The sequence below is a fragment of the Andrographis paniculata genome, unplaced genomic scaffold, assembly GCF_009805555.1.
Source record: "Andrographis paniculata isolate CXL003 unplaced genomic scaffold, ASM980555v1 Contig11END, whole genome shotgun sequence".
Lineage (NCBI taxonomy): Eukaryota > Viridiplantae > Streptophyta > Magnoliopsida > Lamiales > Acanthaceae > Andrographis > Andrographis paniculata.
Genome location: NW_026137391.1, coordinates 3324213 through 3345836, shown reverse-complemented (window position 1 = coordinate 3345836; position 21624 = coordinate 3324213). Strand labels below are relative to the sequence as shown.

The 21624-nt window shown below is 37.0% G+C and overlaps 1 pseudogene; it reads left to right on the top strand.

Moving 5' to 3' along the window:
• The first annotated feature begins 3622 nt into the window (after nt 1–3622).
• LOC127248372 (uncharacterized) lies at nt 3623–16769 on the top strand (annotated as a pseudogene).
• The last annotated feature ends 4855 nt before the right edge of the window (nt 16770–21624 follow it).

The window sequence follows — 21624 nt, the reverse complement described above, 5'->3', positions numbered from 1 at the left end:
TCACATAATCATCCGGGATGGCATTTCTTCGCTCTCTAGCAGATCTACGCAATTGCGTTGGCTTTTGAACTATATGTTCTTGAGTTTGTTGAGTTTATTCCACAAGCATAGGTTCTTGTTCTATACGAACGGGTTCCTTAGTCGCACTTTGAAACTCTATGGGAGCTGGAATGACTGCTAACTTATGAGGTGTTTGATCAATCACATTAGTGATTTCTTGATCCTCAAAAGTGAAGTTTAAAACTGTATTCCCCCCCCTAAAATCAACAACCTCAAAGAACTTGGCAGTAGCCGTCTCAAAAATAGTTTTTGATGTGGGATCATAAAATTTATACGGCATTGACCGTTCCGAATAGCCAATAAAATAATTGCTCATTGTACGAGGTGCTAGCTTTGGTTCATTTGGCGTATAGGCCTTTGCCTAAGCTGGACAACCCCACACCCTAAGATGATTTAATTTAGGCTTGCGCCCAATCCAGAGTTCATAGGGTGTTTTGGCAGTCGTCTTAGTTGGCACTCGATTAAGGATGTAGACTATTATCTTTAGTGATTCTCCCCATAATGATGGTGACATAGTAGATTGACTAATCATACTTCGAATCATATCCTTCAATGTGCGATTTCATCTCTCAGCAACACCGTTCATACTAGGTGAACCGGGCATAGTGTATTGAGGGAAGATTCCACACTCCTTAAGGAACTCAGCAAAAGGACCTGGACGTTGCTCACCCGAGTCATCATTTCTGCCGTAATATTTTCCTCAATGGTCAGATCTGACAGTCTTAATGCGTTTTCTGAGTTGATTTTTTAATTTCAATCTTAAATGCTTTGAACATGTCCAGTGCCTCAGATTTTTTTCCTTAATAAGGTACAAATGACCATATCGAGATTAATCGTCTATGAATGACACAAAATATTATTGACCGTTCCACGAAGAAGTGGAAAAGACCAAAAAATGTCTGTATGTATCAATTCCAAGACATCTGTAGCTCGATAAACATATGTCCTTTTAACCTTGGTTTGTTTACCATTAATGCAATCGACACAAACGCCAAAGTAATGAGTTTTTCAACTGTGTTTCTTGAAATATGACCAAAACGTTTGTGCCACAATAAACTAGATTCATACAATTTTTGTTTAGTACATTTTAATTCCACATTTAGGGCCTCATTAAAGGAAGCTAAAATGTAGAGCATATATAAGTTTTCATTCATAAAAAAAACACCAAAACCAACCAAACATGAATTCAAAGACAACTTAACTTTATTGTTTCCAAAAGAACAATGATAACCGAATTTGTCCAAATAAGAAACATAAACCAAATTCTGTCTAAATGACGGTACAGTAAAAGTGTCTTGCAATTCAAGAAAATGTCCAGTATTCAATAACAAATTGAAAATGCCCATGACTTCCACCTCTACTGAATCCCCATTTCCAAAGTAAATGCGTCTTTCAACATCAGTTGAGTTTCGGTAGCTCAAGCAACCCTGCATTGAAACATTGGTGTTAGTAGTTGATCCAGAGACTAACCACAAAGTGTTTCGAGGTACTGAAGCTAAGTTAACCTCAAAATAAACAAAGTAAGAAACGTACCTATCTTCCGACGCCAATCGTGAAACTTAGTACAATTCTTCTTCTCATGTCCAGTTTTTTTGCAAAAGAAACAAGTCTTTTCAGGACGAGCCCGAGGAGTTGGAGCTGGAACATGAGCCTTAGCAGTCTCAACCTTAACGGCCTTATATTTTCTCTTATTACTGCCTGCATCCTTTGAGGTACCAACCATATGTACCTCCCCAATCTTATTACTCTTCATCATTTCTTCATCCTCAACACAGTGAGAGATGAACACATTAAGAGTCCACTTCTTCTTTTGACAGTTATAACTGACTTTGAACTGATCGTATTGAGTAGGAAGATATAGCAAAACCAATAGTACTAACATGTCCTCCGAAAGGTCTAACTTAAGTGCCCTCAACTTACAAGAAGTATTAGGCATGTTTAGGATGTATTCCCTTATGTCTTCTTTGCCGTTATACTTCATGGTAATGAGACTCTTGAGAAGAGTGCTCATTTCCGCCTTATCGCTTTTAGTCAAACATTTCTCAATTTCGACAAGAAAATCATTAGCAGTAAAAGTATCACCAGATATCGTGCCTCAAAAGATTTCTGGAATGCTTTTCTTTATGATCATTAGACTAAGACGATTAGACCTATCCTATTTCTCAAACAACTGCTTTTTATCTGCAATGCTTTCTGCCGTAGGATAAGAGGGTTGGTCAATCCTTAATGCTAAGACAAGATCCATACAACCTAAATGAATCAATACTGATTCTTTCCAGTGCTGAAAGTTGTCTCCAGACAGTATTGGGACCGGATAGTTAGTAGATACTATAAGATTTGATCATGAAGATAACATTGAATAAATAAACACATAAGTACCCACGTAGCATAATGAAACTGAAAATATAATAATGCAATCACATCTCAAGATACTAAATACAACATTAATGATTAACCTTTGGATCAATTACATTAACTGAAATTAGTCATCTTGTTGCAATGATCATGCACGGATAATAAGTAATGCCAAATAATAAATCACTATTTGGACTAATTCACTATTCACATAAGTTAAAATCCATATAATCGTCCCATACATATTATCACAGATGTTATTTTATTCAGTCAATTACCGACTGCCTTTGAGCCGAAGAATGCTCACATGAATTAAAAATGCACATATAAACACTTACGGTATCAAGTAAAAATTTTATATAAGAGAGATTACTTTGGCAACTTCAAATACTAGACTTTCACCATCAAAACGCAGCAAACATTATTAATAAGTTTCCAATTTATTAAAAGAAAAATTGCAATATCAAGTTGCAATATTGATTCCAAGAAAAAAAAAAACAAATTAGAAAGCCAAAAGTTGCAAAATTTGGTTTATGTAAAGTATAACCAAAATTTGTTAGATCATTATGAATAACAATGATGTGATTTGTCCTATTGTTTTGAATCATTTCAATCAGTGGTTAATTAAAGAAGTTGATAATTGCGGAGGATAAGTTAGTCTTTGACAATGATAATTTGACTAGGGGAGTTGTTGATGCTAATAGGTCTGCTATCTACACTAAGATACAAACATCAATACATCAATGAGAAAGAAAGATATAGGTATTCCTAGCTCTTAAAAGGGAAATGATATTATAAAAGGTGAAGAACATACAATTGAATAAATGGATGAGAATGAAGAAGACGAGAAAAAATATATAGACAAAAGTAATTAAGCAGTGAAGATGATGAAAATGAGGAAGAAATTTTTTTATCAGATTTTGAATCTGATTAGCTTTGATATATATCTACAACACAATAGTGATCTAATTATTTTTGCTTATAATTATCTAATAGTTATGATCATATATATATATATATTGATATTTTATTGGTTTGGGTGATAATTATGAGATTAATTTATAAGTTTTTCTTATGTATTTTTGTTATAATTTTGTATGCATAATAATATATATATTCTTAAATATTTAAATAGTGGTCATACTGCTATCATGCTATAGTATTTTAGATGTTGACTGCTACGCACCGCTATCCGTGATTGACAACTATGCTTCCCACCATTCAGTCTCAAGTACACTTTTTCAAGCCCATCACTTCCCATCCTGATTGTCTTCTCCATGTTCTTTTCTTAATTAATTTCTTAACTTTCCCAATTGGGTGATGTTTGTTAATGACTAGAAATAATTAAGTTCTGTTAAAATATGTGCCATATTTACTTTTTGCATTTTATTTTCTACTTAGTTGAAGTAATGCTTTCTGGGCTTACCATTTTTTTTCTTTAATTTTTCTTTTCTATCCCTTGTATCTTATTCATTTTTTTTTCCCTGTTTCTTTTGTGGTTTCCATGGCAATGTTGATTGACATTTTCTTTGTTTTTCCTTTAAATCCGATATGAGTTTGATTTTCTAAGAGAGGCTGCTGTAATGGAGAAAATTCACTGTTTCCTATCTAAAAATAACAAGAAATCCCCAGTTTTTAGTACCAAAAGTGATGCGAAATATGTTTCACAAGGTAAAATAGTTTCCATCTCCTTTCATTAATGTCTACATTTTAAGATAAATCTTGATTTTTATATAGTTCAGAATGCTAACTCTGGATATTTTGCAAAATGATAGGCCGGTTTTAGGAATGGAGTATATAGATGGAATCCCAATTCTGAAACTTGGATATGAGATAGTTGTTAGATATATTATATATAGGGATATTTTTGTATTTATATATAATATAAGGGCAGTTTAGGTATTTTTTATAGTTTTAATATATTAGGATTTTGTATATTGTAAAAATTAATTTTACGTCAATGAGATAGCAATATTCTTCATGGTATCAGAGCCACCGTAATCCCTCATCCACCATATCCTCTCCAGCTGCCGCGCCAACCGCCGACCACCGCCGCGTTGTCCTCTCTTCTTTCCTTCGGTCCGGCTATCCAATTAATATTGTTCAGTATTTTTCCTCCTTGGTTGGATTGTTATTTGGTTGTGGCTTAGATTTCCGTTGCTTTTGTGATTCTAAATTTATAGAGCTCTCTTCAATTCAAATATTGCCCCAAACATGTTTGCTTCTACTTCTTTTACGGTAGTTCTTTCTCCAACCCCGACTATTGCCACCGAACGATTGGTTGGGGGTTCTAACTATGGCTCTTGATCTAAAGTTGTCCAAATGTGGCGTATGGGTAAAGGTTTGGCAAATCACTTTGTTATTCAGTCTGCTCAGATTGTTGACACTGAGAAAGCTGCATGGCTTAAGGCTGATGCTTTATTATGCAGTTTTTGTTGTGGCAATCTATTGATCCAAGCCTTCATCCAATTTTTACCAAATTTACAAGTTGTTATGATCTCTGGAGACATGCGAAGACTTTATATACCAATGATATTCAGCGCCACCATAATGTGGTATCTAATTTGGTCAATCTTCATCAGCCCGGATTGACAATTCTAGAGTATCTCGGTAAACTTTCATCCATCAAAGCTGAACTCAATTCAGTTTTATCTCCAGGGAAAGCAACGAAGGAGGAGCTTGCTCACCGCGATACATTCTATATAGTGTGTGCATTAGTTGGTCTTGGTCCAAATTTGAGTCTGTTTCGTGATCAACTCTTTTCCAACTCAACAGTTCCGACTCTTGATGATGTTTATTCTCGCTTATTACGTGTCTCCTCTATGGCACATCCGATTATTGATTCTGGAGACAAGTGTGCTCTACTAGCTTCACCTTCTTTACATATGTGAGGTGATTCTAGTCCTCATGAGAGCTCTTGTAGGAACTCTTGTCCACACTGCACTTATTGCAACATGTGGGGCCATACTCGTGATAAATGTTTTAAATTGCATGTCCGGCCACCTCGGGTTGTTGTTGCGCAGGCTGAAACTCCTCAGTTATCGTGTAATTCTGTCACTTTGACTGGTTCAGACTATGAGGAGTATCTTGTATACCAAGCTTCAAAGCAGTCATCTCATTCACCCGTTGCCTCTGTCGCTCACACTGGTACCTCTCTTGGAACATGGGTCCTTGATTCTGGCGCCTCTCATCACCTATCTGGTAATCCAAAATTGTTTTCTGAATTCTATAAGTCTACCTCATTAAATGATGTTACTTTAGCTGATGGGTTACGAGTTTCTGTTAAGGCTGTCAGTGATGCTCAACCATTGCCATGTGTTCCCTTATCCTCCGTTCTTTTTGTTCCTCATTGTCCATTTAATCTTGTTTCTGTTAGTCAATTAACCAAAACTTTGAACTGCTCAATAACATTTGACTCTGATTGCTTCTCTATTCTGGACCGTAGAACGGGGAGGACGATTGGCAAAGGACTTGAGCTCCATGGACTTGTACCACCTTGACCACCCTCCACCACCTTCACTCCCAATTGCATGTTCCACGGCTAGTTCTCCTTAACTACTACACCAACGGCTAGGTCATCCGAGTCTCTCTAAGTTGCGTTGACTTATTCCAAGTTTTTCTAGTTTATCTTCATTGTCCTGTGAGTCGTGTCAGCTAGGAAAACAAACTCGCGTTTTGTTTCCCCGGCAGGTTAATAATAGGGTTGATATGTCTTATGGTTTAGTCCACTCTGATATATAGGGTCCGTGTCGAACTACTTTTGTATTTGGGTTTCAGTAGTCTGCTACCTTTGTTGATGACTTTTCAAGATGTACTTGGCTTTATTTGATGAAAGCTCGTTCCGAACTATTTTCTGTCTTTGAAGTGCTGAAATTCAAAATCAGTTTCGTGGGTATCTTAAAATACTTCGGACGGATAATGCCACTGAATACTTCTCTACTTCTATGACTCAATTTATGTCATCTCATGGTATTTTACATCAGTCCTCTTGTGCCTATACTCCTCAGCAAAATAAGCTGGCTGAACGCAAAAATCGCCACCTTATTGCGAGTACTCGTACTTCGCTTGTGCATCATCATGTTCCTTTCCGGTTTTGGGCTGATGTTGTTCTTACTACTTGCTATCTTATCAACCGCATGCCGTCCTCGGTTCTCCAGAATAAAATTCCCCACCATATGTTGTTCCCTCAAGATCTTTTATATCATTTACCTCTTCGTGTCTTTGGGTGTACTGCACTTCTTCATGTTCACTCCTTGGGTCGGGATAAGTTAGCACCACATGTGCTGAAGTGTGTTTTCCTTGGCTATTCTAGGGTTCAAAAAGGTTATAAATGTTTCTCTCCTGATACTCGTAGGTATTACTTTTCAGCCGATGTTACCTTTTTTGAGTCCACACCTTATTTTTCTCCGCCATCTTTGATCCCGTCTGTCAGCCGCATGTTACCTATTCCTTTCTCTTCTTCTCTTCTTTCGCGTCCATCTCTTCAGGTTTATAGTCGTTGTCCTCGCTCGCAAGTATCCTATTCTTATGGTTCTACCGCTCATGTTCCTCCAGCGTCTATCGACTGTCCTGGTTCTCAAGACTTGCCATTGTCTTCTTCTCCTACGGCTCCTATCCTGCCGGATCCTTCACCGTTAGAACGAGGTACTCGTTCTTCTCGTAATCCTCATTCCATTTACAATTTTCTTAGTTTTCATCATTTGTCTCCCACATACTATACGTTTGTGTCAAACTTATCCTCCATCTCCCTTCCTAAATCCCTCCGTGAAGCTCTTTCTCACCCAGGTTGGCGACAGAAAATGGTAGATGAAATGGTTGCTTTGCATGCTAATGGTACTTGGGACTTGGTGCCTTTGCCTTTAGGTAAGTCTCATGTGGCTTGCCGTTGGGTTTATGCAGTTAAGGTTGATTTGGATGGTCAAGTTGCTCGTCTCAAGGCCCGTTTGGTGGCTAAGGGCTTCACACAGGTCTTTGGTGAGGATTATACTAAAACCTTCTCACCTATTGCCAAAATGTCTTCGATCCGTCTTTTTATTGCTTTGGCTGCTATGCATTCCTGGCCTCTTCATCAACCTGATATTAAGAATGCATTCTACATGGCGAACTCCACGAGGAAATTTATATGGAGTAACCACCTGGATTTGTTGCTAAGTGGGAGTCTGGTCTTGTTTGCAAACTACATTGTTCGCTTTATGGATTGAAACAATCTCTGCATGCTTGGTTTGGTCGATTTAGCAATGTTATATAGGAGTTTGGCATGATCCGAAGTGCATTAGACCATTCTGTCTTTTATAAGCACACGTCAAGTGGTAAATGTTTATACCTTTGTGTATGTTGATGATATTGTTACCACCAGAAATGATCAAGAAGAGGCCATATCCAAGAAAGTACTTCAATGGTCCCCTCTCTGACTGCAAGCCAGTAGACTCTCTCACGGATCCAAATTTGAAGCTTTTTCCGGACAGGGGAGCCATTAGCTGATGCAGAAAGATATCGTAGAATAGTTGGTAAGCTTAACTATCTCACACTTACTCAACCTGATGTCTTTTGTTGTAAATGTTGTGAGTCAATTTCTTCAGTCTCTATGCGATAGTCACTTAGATGCTGCCATTCGAATCTTGACGTACATCAAAGGGTCTCCTAGTAGAGGATTATTGTACACTAATCAAGGTCACACTGAAGTAATTGGCTACTCAGATGCTGATTGGGCAGGATCCTCAGTTGATAGGCGCTCTATTTTGGGACATTGCATATTTATGGGAGGTAAACCTTATCTTATGGAAAAGTAAGAAACAAAATGTTGTTGCTCGCTCAAGTGCAAAGGCAGAATATCGAGTCATGACATTAGCGACATGTAAACTTATTTGGTAAAACAACTTCTTCATGAACTCAAGATAGTGGAAGTTTCAAAAATGAAACTCTTTTGTGAGAATCAAGCTACCTTGCATATTGCGTCTAATCCGGTGTTTCTTGAGAGGACTAAACATACAAAGATTGATTGTCATTTTATTTAGGAGAAGGTGTTATCTGGATGCATCGCCACTCACCATGTTGGTTCGAATGAGCAACTTGCGAACATTCTTACTAAATCTCTTAGAGGCCCTCCAATTAAATTTCTATGTGACAAACTTGGATCATACAATTTGTATTCTCCAATTTGATGGGGAAGTGTTAGATATATTATGTATAGGGGTATTTTTGTATTTATAATAGTATAAGGGCAATTTAGGTATTTTGTATAGTTTTAATATATTAGGATTTTGTATATTGTAAAAATTAATTTTACGTCAATGAGATAGCGATATTCTTCAATAGCGAAAAAAAGCATAAATCCCGTTGGTAAGGTTGCAGTAGCTGCAAAGCATTAAACCCTTACAATCAACCCATAGTGTATGATATCTTCTTTATTTGCTCTCTTTGTGCTTTATAAACTTGATTTTCCATTAGCAAGAATGTCTTATAGCAATTCGTTGCCAATAAATTCTTATCTAGTCACTTTCTTCTCCTTTGTACATTTTCCAGTTCACTCATTGTGATTGAATATGCTATTGATTTAATTTCTGAGTTTACTTGAACATCCAATTCCTTTCATCAATAATCTTAATGAACTAAAAGAATTTTTATTAATTGATTGTGGCATGCTACTTTATCAATCTAAATTTGCTCCCATTCTCTCGTACGAAAAATAAAGTGCAACTCAAAGCCTATTTATATGTTTCAGATATCTACTTATTTGTCATCGAGAAATGACTTATCTAAGGACCATAAATCCCCACTGTACAACTATCAAGGAAGTAAAACAGAACAGCGTTTGTAAGGTCACCTAATTAACTTTAAACACTTGTGTGCACTTTTGTCATCTCTTCCGCAATATTCATCTTTTGGTTCAAATATTAACGAGACTTCTTTCATGTGTTTCATCTTTCAATTTTTTTATTATTTTATTATTTTTTATTTTCTATTTACTTTTGTCGAGGACAGTTGTGCTCGCACCTGTCAAGGATTTATTACCTAATTTTGTATTTTTAATCACAGGAATATCCTTAAAAGTTTGACACTTGCATATAAACAGATAATATTGGGAAGTTGTTTCTTTCATGCAGATCCTCATCTTGGGAACATTTTGATATGTAAAGATTTTGAGGTAATTCCTTTTCCAATAAATGCAGCCTCAAATCTTGTGTCATTTCCTTCCGAAGTCGTTGGCATGGTTGTTACAGCTAGTTCCTCAATACGATACTATTTCTTTGCACTAAATTAGGTGGCATTGCTTGATTACGGACAAGTGAAGGATCTTCCTAAGAACCTAAGGCTACGATATGCTAATCTAGTGCTTGCTATGGCAGATGATGACCCTATAAAGGCATCTGAGAGCTACAGGTTTATATTACTCATCTGTTCTCTTGTAATGTCTTACATTGAGCTACTAAAACACCAACATAATAGAGCACTTAGTTATGGAACTGCATTTGATGTGGGGTGTATTGCAAATTAATGTAGTCAATATTCCTTCGTCCCAAAGGGTATAGTTGGAACAAAAAACTTGCACAGTTATCTCATTTTATGATGGTATAATAGAAAATGACCAAAAGTTCATACTAAGATTCAATTGACGTCAGCGTTTTCTATACATTAATGACATCCTCAATGGCAAACAAATATTAATAGAGCACTTCCACTTTGTAGTATGTAACGCTTGACATTTGGGTATTTGGTTCTGTAGCTTTTTCCTTTGCCAAATACATAAGTATGGACTATGGGCTAATCATATTTTGTAATACCCCGTAAAATAATCTTCGGAAGTTCTCCAGAACTCTCCAGGGTCCGACGCCGGAGTCGGACAATATTATTTTGGGCCTAATTTATTTTGTGTTTTTGGTGTAAGAAATTAAGAATTGAGTTTAAATTAGGAGTAAAAATTGAGTGTGGGCCCATCTAGGGTAAATTAAATAATAAAGGCCCAAGTCTTTTATGTTTAATAATGTATATATACATATATAAAAAAAAAACAAAGAAATAGAGGCAGCACAACAACCAGATGCCGCCAGTTTGAAACTGGGTTTAAAGTAGAAAGTTGATTATAATGTCTCATAAGGCTTATGTGAAGATTATTATAGTATTTTAAATTGAAAATCGTAGAATTTGTGGAATGAGTTTGAAACCCTAACCTAGTTATGGTTTTTTTTAGAAAAGATTTATGCCTATTGGGATGAACATATTTTTGAATGTTTATCTGGCGAAATAAAGTGAGATTATAACGAACTTGTTGGATTTTAATATTTCACTTTTTGCTTGGTTAAATGTTGACAATTGGAATCTTTTAAATTTAAAGCTTTCTTTTTGAAATTTGCCTAATAGCATGTTGAGTATTGTGTCAAATTGGTAATTGAAACTATTCGTTGAGTCCGATCAACTTGTCGATTGTTTGGATGATAAGGCATAGCCTTCCACCTCTGTGTCTTGCAAACATGTGAGGGTATACTGGTATTTTAGGATAACTAGCCAACCTCGAACTCGAACCCGAATGGGCTAGGTCGAGGGATCGAGATGGCGGGTTCCCTTTTTGGGTGTTTCCGAGGTGCCCGTCATTCACGATGAAAAAGGTATTTGGACTAGCATCCGTTATGGAGGGATGAATTGCGAACAATCCCCTCTTGGTATGTTATATTGGAGACTAGAGGGTTGTGGGCAGTTTGGCGCCCTTCGCAAACTAATAACAAATTGATTTACGTGTACTTTGGGTTTCGAACCCTTATGTACATATTGGAGTTTTCCTTGAGGGTTGTGACTCTATGCTTGTTATGTGTAACTATGTGACGTGTCATACGATTTAATAAGGTTAGAAATCTTGGTCAAGTCGGCCCTAATTAAGCAGTGTAGTTTTCTTCGTGATGTGTTCATCACCATTATTTGAGAATGAAAAGGAGATACAAGGGAGGCGCTAAAAGACTCGTGTGTGTGAGTTATTCTTATGTGATATGTGTCATCTTACTCAAATTACTTTCTTCAAATGATTTTGTGGCATTCTACCGTATTAATTTTTCTTCGATTAATTCCGGTTACTCAACCGTTGTGTTGACCCTCTTTCTATAAACCTTTTTGTACGTAATGGTGCTTCTGTTATACCTAAATGATCATCGGGGGAACTATAACTACCTTATCTTCTAAAATTCTTTTGAAGTTCATTAATTATATTTAAAGACTAATGTCTTTTGAACTATTCGCAATTTATGTTTTTTTACTCAAACTTTACTTATTTCGTCATTGGTATTCATTATTTTAGCCTTAGCGCCACAACGTAGGGCTCGTTGGCTGATTAATGAGCTTTCTGGTGTGGTGTGGCATGGCGGTGACACTCCGATTTGAGCCGGCCGGGGTGTTACATATTTTTGTTATATTATAAATATTTCATGTGCATTTCTATTTTCATTGCATTTATTCCAAACTAACAGTATGCATGATTTTTGTTCAAAATTTTCTTTGATCTTTCATAAGAAAGAGATAGAAGCTAGGTCTCTACTTTTGGTCCACTTAAAAGCTTCAAAATAATGGATGAATGCTTAAAAACATAATTCGGTTGTTTAAGACACATTAGTATTACTATTCTCCAACAAAATCTAATCACAATCACCACTGATCAACAAAGCATGAATATTAGAGTTGTTTGCTTGTGTATCCATGATTTATAGATGTTTGGTACATCTGTCATGCCTTATTTTGATTTAGGGAGCTCGGTATAGACACATTAAGCAGCTGCAAGGACGAACAACAAGAGATGCTTAGATTAGCTTAAACAATGTTCGACACAAAGCTACCTCCTAGTGTGAAAATGTTGCAACCTTTCTCTGAGGAATATTCACTTACAAAAATTGCAATCCAGGTACACACACACCTAAAATATATATGAACACACAAACAAATTTTTACAGCATCTGGTTTGATACTGAATGATTTGGGTTGTGCTTTTTATGCATTATTGTCTGAATATTATATTAATGCTCTGGCTAATATTTATAGGCATTCCCACAAGAACTGTTCTCTGTTCTTCGAACAGTTCATTTACTGCGTGGACTTCGCGTTGGACTTGGGATTAACTACTCGTGCACTGAGCAATGGAGATCCATTGCAGAAGAAGCTTTGTATCGAGCAGACAGACTCATAGGTCAACTTTCATAATCACATTACACATATATACATACAAACCTAATCTATAATGGGTTATGGGCCCACAATGTAAATAGCTACTAATAGCATATCTATATATCTAACAATAAATAACACTACTCCTCAAGTTGAAGCATATATATTCATCATGCCCAACTTGTTGCACAGATAAGACAAAGGCTAGGTAAGGGTTTGGTTAGTAGATCTTCAAGTTGATCTCCTAGGTTCACATGACCTGCGACCATCACTCCTTGTTGGATCTTATCCCTAACAAAGTGACAGTAAACTTAAATATGTTTGGTCCGTTCATGGAATATAGGATTTGATGCAATGTGAAGAGCTGTCTGATTGTCACACCATAATTGTGTTGGTGCTGAGATTTGGAAACCCAACCCTATCAGGAACCGACGAATCCAAATAATCTCACAAATGGAATGCGCTATCGCTTGATATTCTGACTCGACACTTGATCTTGATACCACATTCTATTTGTTGCTTTTCCACAAAACCAAATTGCCACCCATGAAAACGCAATATCAAGAGGTTGACCTACGATCAACCTTTGAACCCGCTCAATCAGCATCAAAGAAACATTCAATCTGATCATGCCCATAGTTTTTGTATAGCAACCATGTCCTAGGAGTACCCTTCCAATATCTTAGAATTTGTTCCAAAGCCTCCCAATGTTGAACTGTAGGTGCACTCAAAAACTGACTTACCACACTTATCAGATAAGTTATATCTGGCCGGGTCACAATAAGATAATTCAGTTTACCTACTAATTGTTGATATCTTTCGGGCTCTTCAATGGCTTTTCCTTCCTTCATAAATGTTTGATTTGGTGTCATGGGTGCACCAGATGGTTTAACTCCAATATTTCTTGTTTCAGACGAAAAAATTAAGAACATATTTTCGCTGAGAGAGGAATATGCCATTCTTCTTCCAGAACACTTCGATTCTTAGGAAATATCGTAGCTCACTTAGTTTGGAATTGCGAGTGGATAAATTCTTTTAACGCTAAGATTCCATGCCTATCGCTACCGGTAACAATAATGTCATCCACATACACCACGAGAAGTGTAACACCAAAATTTGTATGACGATAGAACATTGAATGATCCGATCTGCACTTTGTCATCCCAAAATTCTCAATTGCATTGCTAAACTTGTCAAACTACGCTCGAGGACTCTTGCTTCATGCCATATAATGATTTTCTTAACCGAAACAAGGATGTTTAGTAAGTGACCAAGTTTTGAAAGACATGTTAGTTTAATTAATTAATTAATTAATTAATCAAATTTTATTTTAATATTTAATGTAGATATATCAATTTGATTATTTTTAAATTCTCTTAATTAATTAAACTACTCCTAAATTATGGCTCACTTTTTCTTCCATTAAGTCCATTATGGTTTTGTTTTTTTATTATAAATATTCTCACATACGAGTTACTAAATTTGAAAACTCTCGGAAGTCAAAATACGTCATCACTATTTGGGAGCAAGGGTATGACAACGGTTTCCTAGGGTTCTAACATGTTTTCTTGAAGAGGGAGATCCGAGATTCAAAATCCTTTTGAAGCAATGGCTGGAGGTTAATTTAATTCCCTCCCGCTTAATTTATTCGATTTAGGAATTATTTCTTATATTTGGTATCAGAACAATTTTGTCTTTGTCTTCCTTTAAATTTTCTTCTTATTCGATCCTGCGTTTAATATAATTCCATTCAAGCTTTTTTTTTTTCTTAAAAAATTTCAATTTCGAAATTATTTGGGGAAATTAATTTTTGAAAACATATATTTTCTAAAAAGTATTTTGATCTCGGCTGCAAATTCTGCATCTGATAACACGATTTGGATTCAAATTTAATTTATTTATATAAGGATGATTGATTTGATGCACTGGCACTGCATAATTAAATTTTATATAAAAGGTATGCATCATCATAATTGCTGCGACTTGTTTTCTAAACAAAATTTTTATTTATTAAAATTGATGACTAATTGCTATAGGCCTTATGACTGTAGTTAAAACATGTGCACCTTTGATTTGATCGAAACGTGTTACTGCAATTATGATTATGGATTAGTCTGACTCTTATGCAGGCATTATGCTCACTTTGTCTAGTGCACCTCTCTGTTCATTATTTATTTGTCTGTCCCTTTTGGATTATATTGTGTAAAAATTGTATTAATTACTGGAGTATGCAACATTAGTCACGAAGTGTGCAGAATTTTAAAGCATGCTGCTGCATTAGTATTTTTTATTTTTTTTTAAGCATGCTGCTGTAAAATTGTGTTCATTATATATATATATTAAGCATGTTGTTGCATTAGTATGATTCAATTATGCATATATTTATTTATGTGTATTTTAGATTACACGTGTTTATAATGTTTGTGATTTATTTTTAATTTTAATTAATTAGGGAATAGTCACAATATTCTCAATTAATTAAAATTTATTTGTGAATTGATTTGAAATCACATTAATAAACATCGATTGTAATTATTATGTACAATGTGATGATATCTACCCACAAGAGTTTTATTATATTTATATGATTAATTAGGATAAAATATCGAATTACATTTCTTAATCTACTCACAGGAATCAAATTGTGTTGTTTCTGTAAAAAAAAAAAAGACACATGAAGAAAGACTGCATTAAGTTTAAAACCTGGCTCGAAAAGAAAAGCATGTTAAGTGTAGGCTTCTTTAGGTAATTAATCCTAATAGCCTTAGGAGTTTGAACCCAATTGTTATTAACCCTAACCTAATCTATAAATACCTATCTCTTGTACTTGTAAATTGAGCTGTCTCACAATAAAGTAATAAGAAAAGCTTATTGGTTGCCCCCGTGGACGTAGGTCGATAACCCTTATCGACCGAACCACGTAAGCCTTTGTGTTCTACTTTCTTGTTTGTGTGCGTGTGAGAGTTAATCCTAACAAGTGGTATCAGAGCCAGTTCGATGGTGAAGTGGACTGGGTGGCTTTGGACATTGGTTGTGATGGTGAATTCGCCCTCGTGACCTGCGGATGTGCCTTGTGTCGAAAGTCTCCTGGCGACGTTGGGTCAGTCCCGACAGTTGTTGTTGGTCAGGTAGAGGGTCCCTTTGTGATAGACGGTATAAGGTGGGCAGGGAAGGCCTATTGATTGGTCCTTGGTTTGAGGGGAAGATTGTTGGGGTGCAAACACAAGTCCCACATGGGACAATGTGATGGAAATTCCGCACCTTACAAGTCCAAATGAACTCCACTAGTGTGAGGCCTTTTGGACTAAGTCCAAAAATAAATTCGTGCAGGCTCAGTCCAAAGTGGACAATATTATATTAGCGTTGAGTTGGCCCACTCTCAGCAGTGGTATCAAAGCAGGGGCAGAACTATGTCAAAACAGAACAGCAGCGTCAGACACTTCAGACCTGTCAGACGCGTTAGATCCGTCAGCCGTCAAACCCGTCAGCGCGTCAGATCCCGCAGCAGCGTCGCCAGTCTACTCGGCAGCCCTGATCGCTGACAACAGCTGCAAATCCGATCAAACGCATTCCCCAAATTGCAGAATTCGTATTTGCATGATTAAATCATGTCTGAGGACGGAAATACCAAGATTGATAAGTTCAACGGAAAAGATTTCGGTTAGTGGAAGGTGCAAGTCAAGGATTTGCTTTTCCAGAAGGATCTGGATTCGCCTTTGACCGGAAGACAACCTGAGAAGATAAACGAAGATGAATGGACAATCCTTAAAAGGAAAGCCCTGTCAGTTATCAGATCTACGCTAGCCAAAAACGTTGTACTCAACATTCTGAAAAAGACTACCGTATATGGGTTGATAAAGACATTGACAAACATGTACGAGAAGCCATCTGCTTCCAACAAGGTATTTCTAACAAGACCATTGGTGAATACTATAATATTTATGAAAGAAGGTGCGTCTGTTACATCGCATATAAACGAATTCAATACTATAATATCCCGGTTGTTGCCGATGAATATTAAGTTTGACGATGAAGTTCAGGCTTTGCTCTTGTTATCCTCATTACTTGAAAGTTGGTCAGGAACAATCACAGCCGTTAGTAGTTCAGCAGGAAATTCTAAACTCATTTTTGAAGGCATTCGTGACTTGATCATCGGAGAGGATATACGAAAGCGACACTTTGGTGAAACTTCAAGCGCCCTGTTGAGCACATAAAGAAGAGACAGAAAAAAAAAAAAAAAAAAAAAAAAAAAAAAAAAAGGGAATGGCAAAGGACGATCAAATTCCAGAAGGAGGGGTCAGTCAAAGCCAAGAATGGATATTCAATGCTGGAATTGCAAAGAGTATGGGCACTTTAGAAATCAGTGCTCAAAACCGCCATAGCAAAATGAGGTGAATGCCACTACAGACAGCTCAGTTGATGCACTCATTTGCTGTGTTGAGAATTCAACTAAGTCGTGGATTATGGATTTTGGTGCATCATTCCATGCTATTTTTAGCATGAAGAAGATGAAGAATCTATGGACAGGTAACTTTGGTAAAGTTCGTTTGGCTAATAACGACTCTCTTGACATCACAAGGATGGGTGACATAGATCCAAAGACTCATTCGGACACTATCTGGACATTGAAGGATGTTAGGGTAATCCCTAATCTTAACAAAATGCTTATCTCTATTGGGCAGCTGGATGATCAGGGATATAACGTCACGTTTGGAGGAGGGCAATGGAGAGTCGTCAAAGGAAATCTCGTAATTTCTAGAGGCAAGAAGAGGGGTGCTCTATACATGGTAGATGTCTCTGAAAACGAAGCGAATGCAGTAACCAGCAAGCAAAGTCCGTCTGTTTTGTGGCACCAACGACTTGGCCAAATGAGCATAAAAGGAATTAAGATGCTTGTCGCGAGAGGAAAGCTTCCAGATCTAAAGAGGGTGGATTCCGAGTTTTATGAGCCCTGTGTGCTTGGCAAGAAAAAAAACGTTTATTTTGCAAAGACGGGGCAAACACTGAAAGCTTAGAAGTTGAAATTGGTTCACTCTGATGTCTATAGACCAACATTAGTCTCTTCCTTTGGCAGATCAAACTACTATGTAATGTTCATCGATGATTCAACACGAAAGGTATTGGTCTATTTTTTAAAAAACAGGTCTGAGTTTTCAATACTTTTAAGAAATGGAAGACTGTTGTTGAATTAGAAACTAACCTGAAGGTGAAGTGCTTAAAATCGGATAATGGAGGTGAATACATCAGCACAGAGTTCACCGAATATTGTGCCGAACATGGGATCCGGATGATAAAGACTATTCGGGGCACTCCTCAGCAGAACGGAGTAGCAGAAAGGATGAACAGAACACTGAATGAGAGGGCCAGAAGCATGAGACTGAATGCTGGACTTCCAAAGACGTTTTGGGCCGACGCAGTTAACACTGCTGCATATCTTATCAACCGAGGACCATCAGTACCATTGGGTTTCAAGATACCGAAGAAGAGTGGAAAGGGGAAACAGTAAAGTATGAACACTTGAGAGTGTTCGGATGCAGTGCTTATGATCTGACAAGAGATGGTGACAACATAGATGCCAAAGCCAGAAAATACACTTTCATTTTATAACGAGGAGACAAGATGGACTATTGGTTATGGGACTTTGAAAGTAAAAATATTGTTAGAAGCAAGCATGCCACATTCAATGAGGCACAACTTTTCAAAGACAAAAGCACATAAAGTACGAAGGTTGCGAAAGAACAGGTTGAGTTTGACAATGATGTTATCGGGACCACAGAGTCAGTGGGTCCTCAAGACAGTGGGAGTCAGAAGTATGAATCCAGTACTGACGAGTTTGAAGGCAATCAAGGGGACTTTGTTGACAGTGAAACTTCGGAGGAGGAAGGACCTCTCCATTCACCGGTGCAGCCCCAGCCAGCCGAGTCCCAATGGGTCAGGAGATCCACTTGAGTTACCAAACCTCCATCGAGATTGGTCCTAGTGTAAACTATCTCCTTCTAACTGAAAATAGTGAACCAGAAAGTTATTAGGAAGCAGTCAAGCAGAATGATTCAATTCAGTGGGAGGAGGCCATGAAAGAAAAGATGAGTTCCTTGACTAAACTTCCTTCTGACAATGGGGCGCTTAAAAATAAATGGCTAAATTGCACAAAATTCACCTGTGGTTTCATGAAATTGCACCAAATCCCCCAAACTTCTAAAACTACGTCAAACTCCCTCGTAGTTTCATAAACTTTGCGTCTAACCCCCTCAGCGGTCCTTATTTAACGGTATTTGACCTAAATGCGCTCAAACTGCAAATAAATTTTAGAATCTCAATTTCTAAACCCCTAAAATTACAAATATATTTATTTTTTATATATTTAGCCTAAAAAAATAGTAAAAATAAACTCTTAAAACCTGAGAAAATTAACTATTTTTTTGAGTATATTTACTTTTTTTTAGGGTAAATATAAAAAAATAAATATATTTGTAATTTTAGGGGTTTATAATTTGATATTCTAAAATTTATTCGCAGTTTGAGCACATTTAGGTCAAATACCGTTAAATAAGGACCACTGAGGGGGTTAGATGCAAAGTTTATGAAACCACGAGGGAGTTTGACACAGTTTTAGAAGTATGGGGGATTTTGTGCAATTTCATGAAACCACGGGTGGATTATGTGCAATTTAGACAAAATAAATGGGTATTCAGAATTACGGATGAACCAGATGGGTCAAAAAGATACAAAGCTCGCTTAGTGGTTAAAGGATTTCAACAAAAAATGGAGTAGACTACACTAAAATCTTCTCTCCAGTAGTAAGGATGATCACTATCAGATTGGTTCTCAATATTGTAGCTGCAGAGGGCTTACATCTAGAGCAGCTAGATGTTAAGACAACATTTCTACATGGTGATCTCGGTGAAAATATCTACATGGTACAACCTGAGGGGTTTCAGGTTGTTGGCAATGAGAATTGGGTCTGCAAGCTGAAAAAGAGCTTATATGGTCTAAAACAAGCCCTCAGGAAATGGAACTTGAAGTTCGACAACTTCATGATGAGAATGGGGTACAAGAGATGCGAAACAGACCATTGCTGCTATGTGAAGAAGCTTAAGGGTTCCTACATCATTCTACTTCTCTACGTGGATGATATATTGATAGTCGGTGCAAACATGAAAGAATTCAATAAGTTAAAACAACAGATGTCTGAGGCATTCGAGATGAAAGACTTAGGTCCAGCTAAACAGATACTTGGAATGAGTATAATAAAAAACAAGGATGGCACTTTGACACTATCTCAGGAGATCGGGAAAGTGTTAGAGAAATTCAACATGAATAGTGAGAAGACTAAGCCGAGAAACACACCTTTGGGAAGCCACTTGAAGTTTATAAAAGATCAGTCCCAGAGAACACAGACAAAGAAAAGGCAGATATGACTAAAGTCCCTTATGGATCTACAATTGGTAGCCTCATATATGGGATGGTGTGCACGAGACCATACATTGTTCATGAAGTCGGGGTTGTTAGTCGCTACATGTCAAATCCGGGGATAGCACATTGGGAAGCCGTCAAGTGGATACTAAGGTATTTGAAGGGTACTTCCAAGATGAAGTTATGTTTTAGAGGCAAAAATGCGATTCTCAAAGGGTATTCTGATGTTGATCTGGCTAGATGCAAAGAGACATTTAAGAGCACTACAGGGTACATCTTCACAGTGGGAGGAACTGCAATTAGCTGGATGTCTAAACTTCAGAAAAGTGTGGCGCTTTCGACGACAGAAGTTGAGTATATGGCAATTACTGAGGCTAGCAAAGAGTTAGTTTGGTTAAAGAATTTCTTCCTGGAGTTCAATAAAAGGCAGACAGATTATTCATTACACTGTGACAATGAGAGTGCAGTCAAACTTGTCAAGAACCCGGTCTATCATGGAAAAACGAAGCATATTGGGATGCGATATCACTTTATCAAAGGATAGATAAGTGAAGGGACGATGAAGTTGAAAAACATCTCAAGTGCTATGAATACAGCAGATATGTTCACAAAGACTGTAAGGCTGAACAAGCTGAAGTTATGCATGACTTCAGTAGGTCTTCATAAGAAATGATGAGAAAACCGGGGCAATCAAGTGAAGCTGAGGAGTTTACGGAAGTACAATGGAGCGCAAATGTTTCGAACCCTCAAAGTGGGAGATTGTTAAGTGTAGGCTTCTTTAGATAATTAATCCTAATGGGCTTAGGAGTTTGGGCCCAATTGTTATTAACCCTAACCTAGTCTATAAATACCTATGTCTTGTACTTGTAAATTGAGCCGCCTCACACCAAAGTAATAAGAAAAGCTTCTTGGTTGTCCTCGTGGACGTAGGTCGATAACCCTTATCGACCGAACCACGTAATCCTTTGCGTTCTACTTGTTTGTGTGTGTGTGATAGTTAATCCTAACAAGGTATCCCTTCTGCATTTGTCTGTTATGAATCTACTATGGTTAATATCAATTATAACACATGGTGGATTGATTCTGGTTCTACAATCCATGTTTCCAACACTTTGCAGGGTATGGAAAGCCTAAGGAAATCAATGGGAAGTGAATAGTTTATCTATTATGACAGTTGGATTCGTTCACCTGTCGAAGCCATTGGGACATGCAATTTAGCGGTTTTGTTTTGACATTGGAAAAAACTTTTTATGTTCCTAATTTTTCCAAAAATCTAATTTATGTATCAAGACTATCATGTTTGGGTTTTTCGTTTCACTTCATGGATTCTAGTTTTTTTTGGATTTTTAATTTAGAACTGTTGGTTGTGGTGAAATAAATGATGGTCTTTATTCAATCGAATTGCAAAAGGACACTACTTTTGACTCATTGCATGTCACGGCTGGTTTAAAGCGATATGTTATGAATGAGAACTCGTATATGTTTTGACATCGTCGATTGGGATATATCTCAATTGACATAATTAAAAGATTAGTGAATGAAAGGATACTTAGTACCCTGGATTACACTGATTTCGAGACTTGTATGAATTGCATTAAAGGCAAGCAAACTAACAAGTCCATAAAGGGTGCACAAAAGAGTTCGAATCTTTTGGAA